At 35.2% G+C, this 13,219-nt stretch overlaps 1 protein-coding gene and 1 long non-coding RNA gene across 2 annotated transcripts in view; one reads left to right on the forward strand and one right to left on the reverse strand.

Annotated features, from left to right (window-relative positions):
- The window catches only part of Rbp6 (RNA-binding protein 6), a 1,376,067-nt gene that overhangs the window by 136,227 nt on the left and 1,226,621 nt on the right, over window positions 1-13,219 (forward strand). The gene's annotated exons all lie outside the window — the stretch shown is intronic.
- On the reverse strand, window positions 3,039-6,316 carry LOC143265537 (uncharacterized). Its single transcript, XR_013040161.1, has 2 exons — window positions 5,872-6,316; window positions 3,039-4,030 (listed from the first exon to the last, which is right to left on the reverse strand). It is a non-coding gene; the product is annotated as an uncharacterized LOC143265537 (long non-coding RNA).

Consider the following 13,219-nt stretch of genomic DNA (forward strand, 5'->3'; position numbering starts at 1 on the left):
ACGGTCAACTCAATTAGCACCGTGAAATGTTAATCATATTTATTTGATTATACGATTAGATCTCTTAAATTTTAATTTTTAATCTCAAATTTGGAGAAGATATTTTTTACACTATATATTTAATTTTTGGAGGTGAAGAGCGACAAAAATTTTGTTGAACTACCCTAATACCCATACAACTGTCACTGTTTATAGGTCTCTAAGAAGCTGTAACTACATTTTTTACAATCATCTCATTGTCGTGAGGTGTTTCAACGCATTCCTGGTAGTTTTCCGCTATCCATGTTTGCTCACGCTGTGCCCGTAATCCTGCGGATGTAATTATTTGATTGACACGCGCGGACTAGAATTCGCGGAATTTTGCGTCTGTCGAAGAGTTGCTGGAAGGTTGTCCGATGAATCAGACCGCGCATCGCGTTGTTCGCGGAAGGAAAATCGTTTCACGCTCGCATCACGCCATTTCCATCGCCTGCTGTGCAACGTAGGGAATCGATTGGTCATAAGTCTCGTTACGTTAGCCCCGCAGCGAAAGATCGATTGACGTGGTTTCCGGGAACGAGACGAATAACGTTACTTTATGCGTGTAGGTACGTGTAGTCGGAGCCGCACTTAAGGCTCCACGACTGACGAGATTTATCGTGAAATCATAGCGACATAAATTAACATGTTAAATCGCGCACGTGCGACGGTAAATCAAAACTTCGCGGCTGAGGCTGTTGCTGTGCGCAACCGACAAATTTCCCGCCCGATATTTATGGGGATACTTCTGAATTAACGCTTTTACTCAGATTGGATGGTGCTAAGCTGGTGGCAATGCCTTAATTAACATGTTGACTTCCGTGGAGATCGCGGCTGATCGACATTGTAAACGATCATATCAAAAACAGATGAATTTTTAACGTCTGGAGCGAACTTTGCTTCTCTTCACAGTATGGCTTTAGGTGTAATAAGGAATTAAATGTGTAGAACAATATTGTCGTGTGTGAGACTCATTTATTTAAAAAATAGTGACACTTCAATAAGAAGTTTTGTTAAGATTCTATAGATCTTATTTAAACATGAAATATATAGACTGGTGTAAGGTAGGATTTCTTTGAATAAGGTTAGGTATGTAACCTCGACATTTCGAAAAGTCCCAAATTTCCATATTTCTAAATTTGTAAATTTCCGAGTTTTTAAGTTCTTAAGTTTTCTGGTGTTTGAATTTTCAAATTTTCAAGTCGAAACTTCGTAAAACGTAGAAAATGACGCTATGTATAGTAATAATCTTTTCAGTCCAAAATTTCAGTGTTATTATTTTGTTCATTATATGAACAACCTAACGTATTCCTTCAGTTGCAGAAATTAAATATATCTGAAATGATGAAGATACAAAATCTATCATTTTGAAAGATACAAGATCTGTAATTGCGACAAGTTCCATAAATACAGTGTTAAGAAAATGATGGATTAAACATTGGCGTACCTAATTAAGACAGAGCTACTTGTATTACAGGATTTTCTGATTTTAATCATAACAAACTCACTGACTGTTTATCTCTTTTTGTTGCAGGTGAGCAATCTCATTTCCTTTCGCTAGCGTACATAAAGTGTCTAGAGAAAAACGAAGCCATAATCCTGGTGAGTCTTTCATCTTCCCTAATCCCGTGTTGAAGCGCATGTGTAACATCGCGATTCGAAAACAAGCCAGCGGCCACGTGGAAGGGCAAAAAAGAGATAATCTGGGGGATCGTGTATGCGCGTGGATAGAAAAGAATGCGGTCCTCGATTATGTGGTTATACCCCGAGGTCGAAATGAAGGGTTGCGGGGTGGAATGAAGCAAATGGAAATCCTGATTTCGTTTCAAGACGTTCCGCTACGAAGCGAGGGAAAATGGAGGATCGCCCTTTCGGAGGGCTGGGTGGTTGAAATGCAATTTAAACGAGCGCAAATATAGATGTCAAGATGTTTACTATTAGTTGGACGCAGGCCAAGTTTACCTCGCGCTGAATTTCCGTATGCGAATCCCACTGTTCCACGACTATCGGCTATGTACTACTTTTAAGTGTCGTTAACCAGAATAGCAATTTCGAATAAAAGACTCGTAATTGCCTCTTTCGATGGCCTCCCGTGGGGAAACTGCTCGATTTCTTCAGCTTTATCTGGATGCGTTTGAGAGTCAGGTAATTCGTTTTGAGGATCGGTTTCTCTGCGATCGGCGCAGTGTTATTTCGCTATCCCCCGATCTCAGATCGATTTGTTCCGAAATTATCTTATAATTATACATATACCCTGAGAAAAATTAGCCTATAATTATGTATGCTTTCTGTGAAGAATTGTCTTATATTAGGGGTACCGAAAAGTAATCAAAATTTTGTTTGCTGGCGGAAAATATTTATTTATTAAAGAAATCTTAAATCAACAAAATAATTTCCATCACTTTCTAACGCTTTTTGCCAGCGTAAAGGCAATTGTTCCCTTCTTAGAAAAAGTATAACGAATTTTCTGCACACCTGTCTTTGCAGAAATGAATATTTTCTATTTGTTAAAGCATTAATCTTATTGTTAGAATACGTTAGTTTAGCAAAAAAAAACTACGAACTACTTTTGTTATGATAGTTATTTAGTATTGACTTAATGTCTATTTGATCATTTTAAGTATGCAATCATTTTGTAGATGCTTTTATTTGCATTTACCGAATCACAAATATTCGAATAATCGCAAATCCTTACAATTTAATGAAATTTACGCGTATGTACTTTTTTATGGATTACAAAGCATGCGTCGAAAATGGATCGCTGCCTTATAATTATACTGTCTTCATTTTGAATAGTAATCAGTTATTAATTGAGAAGATTAGTCGTGCAATTATTAATTTTAGTATAAGACAATAAATACAATGCAACTGTACTGATCAAGTTACGCATAAGATAAATGCATTGATCAAGTTACGCATAAGATAATAAATGCGTTGATCAAGTTAATAAATTGTGTTGATCAAATTACGCATAAAATAATAAATGCGATGTAACTACATTTATGAAATTACACATAAGATGACAGATACAATGCAGCTGAATTTATCAGACACAAGATAATAAATATAATGTTATTAAAATTGATTAAATCATATCAAACAATAAATGCAAGACAATTGTATTAATAAAGCTTCATATAAAGTGGAATTCATAAAGTACTTTTGGATCCTTAAAAGTGTTATTTTCAGAAACACCAAACACCATATATACATAAGTCATCCATAACATCCATAACCTGAGAATTAAACAAAGCACAGTTGACACCAGTTTTCTGAAATCGATGGGTCGATAATTCCGAGCTAGCAGAAGTCGATTCACTTGAAGGTGCTTGTACTTTCTGCGCCCACGCGTTGCATAGAGCATCGTTGAAGATCGTGCTTGATAACAATGGTCCAATTTTAAAACACTCGATTCTGTAAGCTGGCAAGCTCTATTATCGTTCCTGGACGACTCGAGTGTGATTCGAAGGAACAACGCGGCCCTTTTTGATCAAGGGTTTCCGTACAGCTTCAAGTTCTTTTACTCGAAAGACGATGAGAAAAAGCCAAATTCGTTCTCTCTTTTACCGTTGACTGCCTGCTGTTCTCTTCCTTTCTTTCGGCGACTACGTTCCGGCAAACTCTCTTTATCTTTCCCTCTGCCTTGGCAAAATCTGGCCTCTAACACGGCAAACAAGTATATCCGACCGCGAATCACTGCTCCTTTATCGCGTGTTTCCCGCAGAGCGATTTTTGCTCCATTTAACTTTGATTATAAGTCGTCTCGCGTTACACGAGCTTTAGCCCGTGGCTTAAGAGAGGAAATCACGGTCGAAGATCTGCGAAACTCACCGTGTTCTGTGTAGACAAAAATCTAACGCGGTTAAGTGGTTGATTATCTTGTTTGTATGTATGCTCGTAGGGTAGGCTTTCCTTGGATAACGATAAGAGCGAAGAAACCTTTCACCGTTTGGTCTCCGTTTTTAGAACCCAAGGAAAATTTAATGTACATAGTATCTTCTCGGGTGTGAAACTAGAACAAATAAAAACAGTGATTAGGTTCTTTTGTACTTTGTCTTCGAGGGATATCTATAGTGTACATTGTAACGGTGATTCTAAAGTATTTAACTGTTGTGCAGGGAACAAGTACAATTCAGGATAAAGTTGGACTTCTTTGGGAATAATAGTACATAATGTAGAACACTCCATTATTTGGCATAACTTACTTGGAAGAACGGCAGTGTTTATTACTTTTGTAATTCGTTTTATAATATTTTTTTCTAACTTATAATTTTTATAATTTTATAATTATTTAGGAATGTGGGTGAGGGAATTTAAGGTACTTGAAATCAACGAATTTATTGAATCAGGGACTTGGTAATTTGGGTTTTTGTGATTTATGAAATCGGAAGTTAAAGAATGTGAGAATGCAGAGATGTGGAAAGACAGTTTAGGGACTTCGGGATTTCACTACATAATAATTTGATGATTTAGAGATTTGCTAATTTGGGGATATGGAAGTTTGAGAATTTAAGGGTAGAGACATATGGAAATTTCGACTCTTGGAAAGATGTGAATCTGGGAATTTAAAGTTTTATTTCCTGTTAATTTATTTTTCTATTTCACCTTTAACTTCAAATTATATGTGTATTATATGTATACTGGAACGTTTAGTATCAAGGATTAAACAACATTATCTCCTTGACTCGAGCCTTGAGCGTTGCGAAAAATATCGTCTAGATCAATGCTTCTTATGCTTTTTTCATTCATAATGTTTTTAACATCGAAATTAATTCGCGACCTTAGATTTAAATATAAAATTAAGATATAAAAGCTCATATTGTTCTATAAAAAATATTTTTTGTATGAGAATATTTCTCATGTAAGGTAAGAATTGCCGACACTACAAAGCTTCCAGACATAATTGCATATTGGTAACAAGTTTAAACAACATGTGCAATAGTAAATGAAACATGTAGACCTTTCAAATGAACTTCAAGATCCATTAATTTGTTGATAAAGGTTTTTGTACTATGTTTTTTTTACAACTAAGATGATAGGAGGTAAGATAATAGAATTAAGATAATAGGAGCATGAATATTCGAATGCAACATTGCATAAGAAAAGATTTCCAAGTTACTAACTTCAAAATCTCCAAACTTCCAGATTTCTAAACATTTAAAATTCCTAAAATCCCAGTGTCGAAATCCGTAAATTCCTAGATTTATCAATATTAAAATTCCTAAATTTCTTTATCCTGAAGTCTCTAGATTCTCAAATCTAAATAATTAAGTACCCGAACTTCCGAATTCCTAAGACTCAAATTTCTAGATTCTCTAATCTCTGAATCTAATTTCCAAGTTCCTAAATGTCAAATACCTAAATCTCCAAATTCCTAAATTTCAAACTACTAGATTCCTAAATTATTAAATTCCTGTATCCATAAATTTTTAAATTCCTGTATCCATAAATTTTTAAATTCCTGTATCCACAAATTCTCATATGACTAGATTATCAAGTACCTAAATTACCAAATCCCTAAATGCCAAATTTATAAATTTTCAAATTCTTAAATTTCCACATTCCACCTTTTCCAAAATCCTAAATTTCTTTATACCTAAATTCCCGTATCTCTAAATTCTCGTAACCTTAAATTACGAAACTATTGAATTTCTAAATTCCTGCGTCCCAAATTTCCAAATTCCAAATTCATTCATTTCCAAATCTCTAAATTTTTAAATTCCTCAATTCCTAAATTCGCAAATCCTTAAATTCCCAATTCCCTAAATATCAAAATCTCCAAATTCATATTTCTAAAAAGCTGAGTATATACAAAAACACTGGTCCCTGTTATCGCGAACACCCAGTACTTACACGCGTGCGCGTAAGAATACATGCACGTGTACGAGTACGAGTACGTAGTTGTGTATGGATCGCATGGTTTCACGAAGAGGAGCCGCTTACGCATCGCCGCCACTTGCCTGCCGGTAAGCACGGGAAAATTTACTTCACGCGGAAATGTCGGCAAGAGGAGATCCGCACGATCCACGAAGCTGTTCTCGAATAACGGCTCGACGATATTTATACCGGGTGCAACTCGCTCCGGACCCCTTATCGCAGGTCAAAGATCTGACAAACTTGGCCGCGCGTTGATGAACGTGCCGTGTTCACGATAACACGGCAAGACGTATTTAATGCCTCTCCAGAAAGCCGAAAAGCAAATTGTTCCTTTCATTTAACAAAAATGACTCTTTACCGTATAAAGAAATCATCTGGATCAGCATTTCTTATTCTTTTGCACTCGAAAGATGACTCACCATTCGCTTTGATACAACGATTTTACTCTATTGCATTTGAAGACATTTTTGCTGATGGAAATTAATGGAATTTGAAAATTTATTGTCTGTTTCACTATGTTTATAAATCACGCGTACAACACATTTAGTTTAAAAATGCATATTCCAATTTGTTACGTTAAACCGAACAGTGAGGAAAGAAAACCTTCATTTTCTTCAAAAATGCAAATATGAAAAGTCGATGTAGGTCAACATTGCTACGAAAATATAATGCAACTTTTACGTAGTATATTTTTCTCGAAAGATAGTATGTACAAGAAAAACACTGATCCGCATTATCACGAACACCCTGTATACATACACACAGCTAACTTGGTCGTTGAGCTACCGTCGAGCTATCTGATCGCTCGTAACAGTCTCGACAGACGATGCATTCGAATGCAGCCGCTTTTTCTTATTCCATGTTCAACGCTGCTTGCTCTTGGATTATGGGAACCGCGGAAACCGAGGTGCGCGTGTTATCGAATGGTTTTTGGCAACGAACCTTTCGAAGAGTTATGGAGGTTCGAGAGACTTTAGTAATTCGTGGAAACTGCAGTCTGGCAAGAAGTTGGTTATCAATGATAAAATTGAATCTAATATAGGCTAAGATATTTCGGATATTTAAGTACAATCGCGATGTAAGAATTTGGTTTTGTCATTTAAAAGATAGAATGTAGAAGTAACAATAAGATTATAAAACAAGTTGAATTGTGGTGGAATTAAAGATTAATATTGGGATTTTTGCGTTTTGGAATTATAGAATTGTGAACCTTTGGGCCTCTGAAACATTTCGTTTTTGAAAGTGAAATTTGAATACTTTTGAATTAAAGAATTTTAAATTGTACACCTGTGAAAACTTAGAACTTTTGGACATTTGAACTTTGAAATTTTCTAACATTGAGACTTCGGCATATTGAAAGTTTAGAATTGAACGTTGGGATTTTTGGATTTAGGAAATTTGGAGCTTTGGAACTCCGGAACTCTGGGACTTTGGAACTTTGAACTTGTAGAGTTTTGAGACTTCAAAGTTGTGAAACCTTAGGACCTTGAAATTGTTTAACATTTGACCTATGAACTTCTGAACTGTGAAGTCTTAGGATTTCGGAATAAGTAATACTTGAAATTTCAGAATATTGGACTTGTGAAGATTTGAGATTTTAGGATGTTAAAAATCTTTGGATTTTAAGCTTTAAAAAATGACCAATTCTTATAGTACCATCCCATAATATCCTAAAGAAGTGTCTAGTAGTAAATCCAGCCTTAGTATTAAACCTAGTAAAATACCTAATAGTAAACCTAATATAGTAGTATATCTATTACCTAAATTAATAGAAAAAAATAGAAAATTCATAGAAAAATATTAATTCCTTCACTATCATCAATCAATTACTACTGCTTTCATGATATCAAACTCGTGCAATTTCAGCGTTTCATTTTTGCCCACAGAAAATCTAAAATGTATTGTCGCAAAAGATGATAAACTGAACGCGACAAATACCGAAATGGAAGGCGAACGTTGTTGTTTACCGGTCGCGATGAAGACAAGCTCGCTGGAAGACTAATGAGATTCAGCTTCCTTTCTTCATTAAGCCACCTACTGTTCCTGGCAAACATGTTGCAGAGCAGTGGTTTTCATTCTGTCGCGTCTCAAACGTCACGGAAGTAATTTAACTTCAAGCACTGACGGTGTCGATGCCCCGCGGCCAAACGAGTGTTTACCATCGGATTTTAATATACCCTGTTTAATATACCGTCGACAGGGAATCACCGTGACAGCGAACGACCTCATAAAGAAGGAAGCAGGGACGAGCATGTGGAGCACTGTTGAGTCTTGCATGCTTATGTAAGCGACCATAAACATACATAGCTACGGAGAGGCGACGAAACTTCTTTTCCCCTCAAACGTACTCATCTTCCTCGGGTCTATCATGTTATCGTCGACCTCTTTGTGCAAATGCAATATTCTCCTCTTTTAAAATTGTGCTCACCTACTATATCTCGATTATTGTCTTGCTATATGATCTGTGTTGGCGTAAACAATATTTTAAGCTGTGCTTACATGTACGTGTGTATACGTATGTAATCACGTATGTAAACCATCACATATGTATGTAGGAAATTATGTACGTGTGTGTGTATATGTAAATGATCGTAAATACGTATGCATATGTAGATAATTACACATACATGTGCATATGCGAATCGTCCCATCTACGCGTGTATACATAAATCATCATACATGAGTACACGTAAATGATCAGATACACGTGCGTATATGTAGACAATTATATACAAGTTTATATATGTAGATAATTATACACATGTGTGCATATGTCAATTATCACATATACGTGTATATGCATAAACAATCATATTTGTTAAACGTTTATAATGGAGTATAAATTTGAACGTGGGATTTATACAAATTTTAAGAAGAGTAAGTTGAAGAAAGTACATTTTTACAAATATGGAGGCAATTATTCAGAAAGTATAATTTTATAAATATTTAAGCAGTTATTCAGGAAATGTTCTTAGAAATGTCACAGATAAAACGTTGAACTTTTCCAAATCCTGGTACATATCAGAAGCTGGTACGGAAAACTAACTGTTCGATCAGATTAAAGACTTGTACATCGAACAAGTGGAACGCGACATGTATTCGTTGTGAATTGTTCCAGGTACGGATCCTGTTTCTCGGGGTTAACCTGTTAGCTCGGGGGTATAGAAGGCAAACGGTCGTAGGGCACTTGGGGGCACTTAATAGAGATAATTGCCTCGTTAGTGGGGCGGTACAGCGCGAGACACGGTGCGATAATATGCTGTCGATCAAAGCCAACAGGCAGCTGGTCCCGTTCTCTCTGCAAGGCGATCTGGTTATACCCTAGACCAGGCTGTATTTGGTGATGCAATAACTAGATGGATATTCGACGATACCGTAACATCGTTTCCAATCCTCCCACTAGTTATGCGTTCATGGATCGGTTAAGTCCTTTCTGCACGTTAAACTCAAGGAAGATTAATTGTTAGGCTATTTCTTCTACTTAGCAATCATCTTCAAATAATCTATACATATTTTTTTTAATGCACTGATACTTTCAGAACCTCCAGCTATTATTCCAACTAGCTATGTCATTTATCACTGTAGATTACTGTTTAGCTGTAAAAGGCAATAAAAATGTAACTAATATGAATGATCATTCGCTCTTTTAACGTGTATTGACATCTGTCTTACACGTCGCAAATGTTCACAAGACGTTTTCTCTTAACCAACAACTCCATTCTTTTTGTACTGCTACTATCCTCATTCCTTCAAATGGAGGACATTAAAAGAATTAACCAAGACAAATTAACGGAGTTCTATCGTATACCTAGGACAATGGCTTCTTTAACAAACTTACAATGAAAAGAAGTCCTCGAGAAAAGGACTATTATTCGAAACAGTAGCAAACGTTTTAGACAAACAATTGTCTGAACTCTAAGCAGAGTGAGGGCAATGACTTCTTTGATGAGCTTAGAACGAAAGGAAAGAACGAAAGAAAGGATTACACTCACTTGAAACAATACTAAAGTGCTTCTAGCGTGTTTAACTGGAACGTATTAAAAGGTAAAGTCGAGAACAAATCTTAATTCTATGAAAAATATGACTAATGAGAGGGAAGAGGTTGATTGGGGAGGACAATTGTTGATTTCTAGTAAATTTTGAGAATTATAAAATTTGGGAAGTAGAGATATTTAGGGAGGTAGAAATTTCGAGAGTTTCAAATTTGAGATTTTGGGAAATTAAGAAATGTAGAAATCTTCAGATCCGAAAATCGGAAAATTAAAATATGTTCAACTATAAAAATTACAAAACTAAAAAACCCGAAAACTAAAAGATCAAAAACTGTGCATTCATAAAAATTATGTATTAGCACAGTGTTCAAATTTCATACTCCCTCGAGTGTACGAGAGTAAAGAAGAAAAACAGTGATCACGTTGTTGGTGCAACTGTTTTTCCCAATGTCGATCTATATCCCCATGTATCGAATCTGACAAAAAGTCGGATACGCTTTTAGGCGTAGCTGGTTTTGCGTGAGCCAGCTTCCGCGTATTTTCACAGTTCATTCCGAGCGTGACTAGTTCGGGCATGGCTCGAAAAAATTCAATTTTTCATCTGTTCGCGTATTTATTCCAGCGTGTCATGGAAATGCCCGGCCTCGTGCTCTACGGGGAAGCGCGAAGTTTATACGGATGAACTTGTCGCTGCCACGGTTTACCTTCGCTTGCTATTTCTGGCTCGATTTACCGTAAATCCTCGCCTCACCGCGATCCGGGGTCGTTTTTACACCGTCCTGTTAAAGTAGCGCGGATATCGGTTCGCGTTTGATCGCATCTTCGAATTTATTTTTGGTTCGTTTGCGTGCAAGTGCGTCCTGGTGCGCTGTAAACGGATTTCCAAATGCGTTTCCGGCCCGTTGCAAAACATCCCTGGAAAACGTTTCATTAAAACATTCCTAATGCGATAAAAAATTCTTAATGCGATCAGTGTTGGTTCATGTTGGAACCATGTCATAGAATTTCCGGAAATATGAGGAATCGATAAGCTTAAATTATTGCCGGCGAAATTTTATTGGAGTAGCATTTTGAATTTGGGATCAAATTTTAAGTTTCAGAGGAAAAGTCTGTTTGCCTGTTTCCTTAGAATTCTTTTTATCTTTTTTCGTTTGAACCTATATACTTTTTCTACATGAACCTTAGAATTGTTTTTAGTTAAACTATAACATTTTTTCTTTTTGAATTTGTTCCTTTTACTTGAGCATTTGAACTTTTTTATTCGAACCTTAGAATTTATTTTATTTGAACTTTAAAGGCTTTTTTATATTTGAAAATTTGAAATTTTGAAACATTTTCCATTTGAACTTTTGAGTTTTGTTTTATTTGAACTGTAAAATTCTTTTTATATGAGCATATTTTCTTATTTGAATCGTGATTCTATTTGAATTTAAATCTGTTTTTTATTTGAATATTTTTCGAAATTTTTGAATTGCAGTTGAACGCTATAAGAAATTTATTGACAGTTGAAACTTCAAAATTATCTTCAACGCAATGTCATAGTGATTTAGAATGTTCAACGAGAGATCAAATAAAGATTGCAAGTGAATTAGATGTATCGTCGATGCATCACGGCAATCGTTCAGTAAATTAACTTAATTGTCAGAGTCATGTAACCTAACCTATATACGTCAATGGCTGGTATACATATCTTAAATGTTTAACTGCTCAACTTGATTTCACTGCTGTTTCAATTAATACATCTGTAGTAAGTTCATATTCGTGTGAGATTCAAATTTGTTTTAATACAAATAAATTTAAATTTATCATATTTATTTTGATATTGAATAATCCTGTATTTTAAACTATTACACATATACAGATTTCAGAGGCAAAGTGTATTAACTCTTTAAATTCACGGGAAAGTAAATTGAACTTATAAAAACCTTTATATGTGACATAAATTTTATTTCTTTCATAAGTATAATTATATATCTTTTATAAAGTATATCATTTTTTAAATTTTATAGCGGCGTCTACCATCGCGTTCTGGTCAGTTTATCTTATTTCCATAATTTTCCTAACTTACTATTTTGTTTGAATTTTTCTCAGCACTTCCTGCCAATTCTACAATTTTCAGTTTTCCCAGGGTCTTGTGCAAATCTGGTCAATGTCAGTTTGCACATTTGGCAGCCAGACTTGTACGAGCCTACGCTTTCCGTTAACTTTCTTTTTTATCCCTTCAACTTTCCACTATATCTCTCCTTTTCCTTTCATATTTCTATCTCTTTCCAAGAAGGGCAGATATTACTATTTTTTGTTAATTAGTCTTTGCGTTACATTGTTAAATATTTCATTAATCATTAAATACTCTACTTCTCATTCACTCCCACATTACTTTTATATTAAAAATTCAACAATTTAGATAAAAATAATTTTTATCATCATATTGTAAAGAATAAAGTACTTGATACGAAAGATAAAATATTTAATACAAAATTCACTTTCTAAAGAAAAGTGAACTTTTTAAATGGACTTTCTGTTCTTTTCGAAAGAACAGTGAAGTTATTACACTTTGTTTCTGTTTATTCGTGTACAGTAAATTCAACACTGATGCTCTAAATGGAAGTACTATAATTCTTTTTATTGATTGAAGATACAATAAATAAATATCATATAATGATATCAAATACAATATCATCAGGCTAACAATATGTAAATACATATATCATTCATGCAGACATAGAATACACGAACTCGTTACTGCAAGAAAAAGAACAGAATATAAAAAGAATGAATAAACAATAGCCACGGAAGTCACAGAATGACACAAAAGTAAAATTATAGTAATTAAGTAGCGTTGTGTTTCAATACCCATCTTATGTATCGCATTCTATTATTGTACAGAACGTGAAGAAATATGAAAGTCCGCCATTTTTCTATACATCCGAAGAACTTGGAGAAATATGAAAGTTCGTAGATATTCTACTTGTTTTAGAAAACGTCAAAAAAGAGTAATGTTGGTAAAAATTAATTGAAAAGTGAGATTTGATGTAACGTCTAGTAAGTTTCAAGTACATTGAACACAGGGTAAGTTTAGTGATTAACGAGGATCGATATTTCGAAGAGCAGAGACGTTGACTTGTCCACTTTTACTTTAAACGACCTTCCCCCGCGATCAGATTCGTCGAACTCAGGTGATCTATAATCGCGAAGAAGAACTTGGAACAAAGTTATCCCGCCTGAGGCTGGATCGGAAGTTCGTAGGTTATTATGGGGAGACAACGTTAGTTGTGAAAGTCGATCAGACGCAACGATGAACGAGGAACTTGAGGGGGTTTTGCTTCGGGTCC

The sequence above is a fragment of the Megachile rotundata genome, chromosome 12 (genome assembly GCF_050947335.1).
Source record: "Megachile rotundata isolate GNS110a chromosome 12, iyMegRotu1, whole genome shotgun sequence".
Taxonomy (NCBI): Eukaryota; Metazoa; Arthropoda; class Insecta; order Hymenoptera; family Megachilidae; genus Megachile; species Megachile rotundata.